The sequence below is a fragment of the Myotis davidii genome, unplaced genomic scaffold (genome assembly GCF_000327345.1).
Source record: "Myotis davidii unplaced genomic scaffold, ASM32734v1 scaffold184, whole genome shotgun sequence".
In the NCBI taxonomy this organism is placed as follows: Eukaryota; Metazoa; Chordata; class Mammalia; order Chiroptera; family Vespertilionidae; genus Myotis; species Myotis davidii.
The window spans coordinates 841,122-847,630 of record NW_006297021.1 but is presented as its reverse complement, the minus strand read 5'-3'; the positions used below and the strand labels follow the sequence as shown (position 1 = coordinate 847,630).

General features: G+C 40.6%; 1 long non-coding RNA gene across 1 annotated transcript in view; it reads left to right on the top strand.

Moving 5' to 3' along the window:
* The window catches only part of LOC102757847, a 20,723-nt gene that overhangs the window by 4,759 nt on the left and 9,455 nt on the right, over positions 1-6,509 (top strand). The gene's annotated exons all lie outside the window — the stretch shown is intronic.

Sequence of the window (6,509 nt, the reverse complement as noted above, 5' to 3'; positions counted from 1 at the left end):
AAAATGAATTGACATTGGATTATGAAGTATACTCCAAGATCCACTTTAGAGGCCTAACTAGTTGTTCTCATCTTGGTATTGGTATCAAAGTTCAGATAACATTTAAGTTTATTGACTACTTTTGTGCTTTAGATATGTTTTGTTTCTTTTGGAACCTATTTATTTTTGTGCCAGAATATCCATGAATCATGACAGTAAAAAAACCAAAACAAAACAAAACACTTGAATTCCCACAGATAACTTTACTCATGCAGTTACCAGTTTTAAAAACCTTACAGTAGATTCTAAAGAAATCAAGATAAAATACATTCAATTTTTGTAAAAGATATCGAAGTCAACTTTAAAAACATCTGAGGAGTTCCAGAAATGTAGTCATATTTCTTGCTTGAAAAAAATACTGGGTTGTGAAAGTGCTTGATCTAATGTAAGAAGAACGAAAACACAGTCGATCCCAAAGACAGCACTGAGAGACGATCTGCTGAAGCATGGAACAGCACCGTGGGACTCGGCCAGCGGCACGCTCAGCTGGCCCACCTCCTGGTCTTTGACAGACACTAGCTTAGTGCTCTCGTCGCTGCGTGAGGGTAGGCCTTTGTGAAACTGGGAGTGTTCTTCTAATGTAAAGTCTCCAAAAGAGCAAAATGGGGTAAAGTCAGAGCTCAGTTCCCAAAAGAACCAACATTTGAAGGTGTCCTTAGCACCTGTGGTTTTTAATGTAGTTCTGACAACATTGGCAAGAAGGATCTAGTGGCAGATCCCCCTTGGGTGCAAAGCACAGAACAAATACAACTGTGCGGAGGCACCGGCTTCACCTTTGTCCTGTTCATTCTTTTATCTTTTCTGTCAAGACATAAGCCCCACCCTGCTCCAAGCTGTCACCCCAATGTGTGTGTATATCAAGGGGGGAAACAAGATTTGTTAGACTGGAAGCATTTTGAATAGTGTTTTAAACTTCAAAATAACTTCTCACATGCTGCCACATTTGCTGAGGTTCTAAAATGAACAGAAGAGAAACTTAAGTCCCTGTTCAAAAAGAAAAACGAAACTGAAATGGTAACAGACAGAATGCCGGCGCAAAGGCTGTGCCCGGCCCCTTGTGGAATGGAATGGTTTGCCCCACTAACAACAGCTCTAATCGTGCTTTTCAGAATGGCTCTGTTGCTGAAATTCAGTAAGAACCGAACTCATTCCTTTTGTTCCCTCATGCACGGTGTCCTCTGAATAGAAATTTTACTTTTCAAAGTTGCCAGTGGCCTATACTTGAAGAAATAGGAAACTTTTCAAAAAGATATACATTTAAAGTAGCTTGTAATGTTTTAGGGTTTATGGTTTTCTTTAAGAATGTGAAGAAAGCTCTGTGGCCCTTCGACGCTGAAAAATGCCCTGGAGCACAAAATACTGCATGCGGTTTCAGTGGATTGAAAGGCTCCTCCCAAGGGTAGGAGATCTCGGGTGGAATACTTCCGAGTTGTATTACTGTCATGAGGATGCATGGCTAGTGCTCGAAATTATTCAATCATGTTTTATTTTTAATGATATCGTTAATAGTTATTCGAAAGGGATTTAAAAATCATGTTGATCATAAGTGGATAGAAGATGATCAATTCCTATATAAATGTAAGGATGACTCATTTTTATTATTAATTTGGCATTTGAGAAAACAGAGGCCAAGAGGAATGATACCCAGGCATTCAGCACACCCATGACAAAGCAAAAAAGAATGAATAAATCAGGAGAGATAAGGAAATAACGTCTATATAGATTAGCCTCCCCCCATCTTTTCTTTTTTAATAATTTTTTCTTGCCCTAACTGGTTTGGCTCAGTGGAGAGATCGTTGGCCTGTGGACTGAGGGGTCCCAGGTTTGATTTATACTCTGAAGTTACCTCTTTTCCTAGCTTATCACCTAAAAAGAGCTACTTCTAAAGTTAAAAGCATTGCCAATTCTTTTTCGTTACCCTGTTGTTGAAGACTCTATAAAAAAAGGAATTTGGTTAAAATGGATTTATTGTTGTTAAGATCCAATTATTTAGATGGACAAATCCAAGCAGGGAAAGGAGTGTAAGACAAACAGAACCTCACCCCCCACCCCCGCATCTTTTCAATCTCTAAATATTGGAGTTCCCCAGGAAACAGTCCTCGCCCATCTTCTATTATCCATCTATCCTCAGGCCCTAAGTGATTGTATCCAGGTTCCATGTCAAATGCCACCGGGACGTTCAGCACAGCGTAAACATTACCTGCAGTCCCCGTCTCTTTCCAGACTCATGTTAGTGTCTGCTAGCCTTCTCCATCTCAAAGTCTGCTATACAGCTCTGGGTGAAGCCCTTTCTCAAGACCTCTTCCTCCCAGGTTTTGCTCATTTCAGTAGGAGAGCATTTCCAGTTGCTACGGCCAAGAGTCTTGATACCTCACTATCTTCCCAGGAAAGACCTATAAAACATATGCAAACGCTGCCCAGTCTCTGGAAATCCTGCCCTTCAGTTTACATAGTGCCACTTTCTTCAGAGATGACAAGGTGTTCTCTTCAGCCTGGGCTTTGGAACTGCAGAACACGCTGTGTGCGCCTTTTAATATTCTGAACGAGGTCTTCTGTTGAGATAGGGGATGCTTTACAGAAGATGTTCTTTTTCTGAGAAAATTTCCCTGATGTAATAAACTTAGAGGGAAGAGAAGGTGGTAGCAGATATAAGGGTGACAAAACAAAGACAGAACAGTGAGTTGAAGGCAATGCTCTTTTGCTGTGAGGTTTACTTGGTTGGGAAGTGTCTAAGTCTGAAGTGAAGACAGAACGCAGGCCAGGGATCCCTGTGTGAGCGGAGCAGGGAGCGGTGGGAGGATTCATCAGGAAGGATCAGTCTACTGGATAGGAGTGGACCTGTAACAAGCCCGATTTATACTCTGAAGTTACCTCTTTTCTTAGCTTATCACCTAAAAAGAGCTACTTCTAAAGTTAAAAGCATTGCCAATTCTTTTTCTTTACCCTGTTGTTGAAGACTCTATAAAAAACGGAATTTGGTTAAAATGGATTTATTGTTGTTAAGATCCAATTATTTAGATGGACAAATCCAAGCAAGGAAAGGAGTGTAAGACAAACAGAACCTGACCTGACGCTAATTCTAGAAAAAACTCCTAGGAGGGACCAAATAAGTGAGATGAAAAGAAATTAGATCTCCCTGTGAAAAGGTCTTTCTCCGTTAGCTCGTAAAAATAGTCTTTCAAACAACCGTACTTAAGACTTGAGCTTCCAGCGCTGAGCTGCCTGCCCTCACATCATCTGACATTCATTAACTCTATAAATCCGGGGCAAGGCATGCCCAAGGAACACTGAGTTTAGACTCCACTACACAGAAGGTGATTGAGCTAATGCAATCTCTGTTGCTGAAAATGGATTTGAAGCTCATTATGTTTGGTTGCTGTTTTGTTTTACCCTGTTAAACATTTTTTTAATGTCCCCCCCAAAAATCATAAAAACTGGAAACTTGTTATTTGTCTTAAATCTACAGACTTGGCATGTTAATTACAGGAATTGAATTTGTTCGCTATTAAAACTAACAGTAAATAGAGATTTAAAAATCTCAGGGATTTGAGATCTTTCTCTAATCTACTGAATGAATCTACACAAGAGGATTGCAAGTGCAAACCAATTTCAGCTTCTTTTTTGCCTCAGACAGGTCTCTGCTAATTCTCCTATAATTACAAGCACTATTGACTTTCTATTAGATAGGAGTGATGAATAGCAAGGACCTACAACCAAGATTACTCTACCCAGCAAAGCTATCAGTTAGAACTAAAGGTCATATGAAGAGCTTCACAGACAAGAAAAAGCTAAAGGAGTCCATCACTACCAAACCAGTATTACATAAAATGTTAAAAGGTCTCCTTTAAGAAGAAAAAGAAGAAGGAGAGGAAGAAGAAGAAGAAGAAGAAGAAGAAGAAGAAGAAGAAGAAGAAGAAGAAGAAGAAGAAGAAGAAGAAGAAGAAGAAGGAGAAATAAAAATAATATAATGGCAAATAAATACATATCTATCAACAGTTGAATCCAAAAATAAAAATAAATGAATAAAGAATATAATGAGCCAAATAAACAGATGAATAAAATAGAACCAGAGGCATAGAAACAAGGAACAGAATGAAGAATGTCAGCGGGAAGGTGGGAGGGGGCAGGAAGAGATTAACCAAAGAACTTATATGCAGCTATGCATAACCCATGGCCACAGACAATAGGGTGGGGCAGGATCCTGGTGGAGGAGGGCAATGGGGAAAAAAGCAGAGAGGGAGATCTGTGATACTCCCAACAATAAGACTGAAAAGAAAAAAATGACCTGCATCACCATATGAAACCCCCTTTCAAAACTACACTTGAGAAAGCAAGCTGTGGTTCCTTAGGCAGGAGGTCCACTTAATGGAAGCCACTGATCATGTGTTTTGTCTTATTGACTTAGCAAGAGAATTCCAGAAGTTCCTCGCTCTCTGTTCACACACATCAGCCTCTGACTTTAATGTCTGAGTCATTTTCCAGAATACTCCCTCAAAGCCTCCTCATTCTCTGTTAACAGATTCCTGTCATGCTGGTATTTCCAGGGTTCTGTTATATGCCCTCTGGTTTTCTTTCTCTCACTCAAACTCGCATCTGCATCTGAGCGAACAGACAATCTCACCTAGATGCCTCAGAGGCATTTCAAGTGCAACAAGTCCAACCAAGAAATCATATCTCCTTGCCCCCAACCTCCTACTGGGCCTTTCATTGTCTCAGGGAAAGGCATCGTCCTGTATCTGTGGGGTCTGTTGTTATTTCGCCTCTATCGCAGAAACAGGCATTTCTTATTCCTTTACCTCCTCCAGTTTCACAGAGCCTCCATCACCTAGTCTGGTCGTCCCACCACCCAAACATCTCGGGGTTCTGGGGACACTTTCCCCCCAACTCACTGACACTTTTCTAGACTAGGCCATCGTCATTTCCCTCCTGGGTCACTACAATCGTCTCTGAACTGGGCATCCTGCCCTAGCCTGCTCACCTCCACCCCATTCCCCACCGTCCACATGAAGTGATCTTCCTAAAATATGGTTTCATGTGCTTTCACTCCCCTGCTCACAATAGAAATGACTCCTAACGGTTGTCTCTTAGCAGAGCTGGAAATGGATCAGTTCCCTGCTAACCACTCTGGGCTCATCCCCCGCTTCTTTCCACTGACACCCGCTGCTCTAACTTCCCTACATCTGCTTGGGTGCTCACCAGCCTCATGCTCTCTGTGCTCTCCAGGCCTTCGTGCAGGTGACTCATGTTTCCATGGAAATCATCCTCTGTCCCCACATGCTTACAATGACTCACTGATGTCCCCCAGCACTCCCACCTTACCTCCTGCAATCCTGGCTAACCCCCCAGTCGACTCCCTTGTGCTGCTCTGGCCACCTTATTTACTCTACTTTTTGTTTGGAAGAATACATTTAAGAGTCTGGGTGAGACTCTAACCTTAGAGTTTGGGAACGTTGTAAACAACATGAAACGCAAAATATTCTCAACATGCAGGAGATGTTTCATTTAAGGTGATACTCCTGGTTATTTGATCTCAAAGAAATTTTAGGAAACTGTAACAGCCTTATACCAAATCTACAATTTTGTGATAATTTTATAAGCAAATAATAAAAAATGGATATATTTTATTATTTTTAATAATTATTATTTTGATAAATGTTAGTTGCTATATAGTATGATTCATTACCCCATTTAGCTATCACATATGACATACAAGATCCAAGATTCATATTTAAGCTCTGAAACAGTGAGAGTGGGAGGGAAGTATCCGTACAAGGTTAAAGGTAATAAATCTGAAGTCGACCACTCCCCTGATCCTCCCTCCCCAGATCCTCCCCCAGGTTTAAATAGTCAAAAATGATTCAATAGATCTATATCTATGCCTAAATCTATATCTCTGCTGTATCTGTGTCATCTAGATCCATATGTATCTCTTTCTCTGTCTCTATCGATACCTATATCTATATCTGTATCTGTATCTATACCATCTATTTCTATAGATACCATCTATATCTATTAGCAAGGCTGATCCTTTATCTCTTACATTTTCATGACTTTGAACTTAGAAAGAAAGGTTAGGAAGTAAGAGATAATATGCAATTTATCAAAAATGCCAACCTCAGTCACTTTTGAAATGAGAAATTTCTAACTGAGCCGGAGTAAGAATAAAATGATATAACAGCATTTAAGCCAGAAGGTGTGAAGCCTTGGAGACTGGCTTTATGGATTCGCCTGCACTCTATTATCTCCTGCTGGAGGCTCAGCCCTGGAGACGCCTCCATTATACTCTTCATTACAATCCATCACTGGGACCTTGGAACAGCGCACCCTTGCTATGCTTTTCGATGAATACATTAAATGTGTTCAATGACCCAAGGAAAGTGTTTAAGAATGTCAGGAAGAGAATGAAATGAATCTTTCGCTCATGTAGTGTCATTTTTACTTTGTATGTGTTATTTCATTTACCCTTGCCA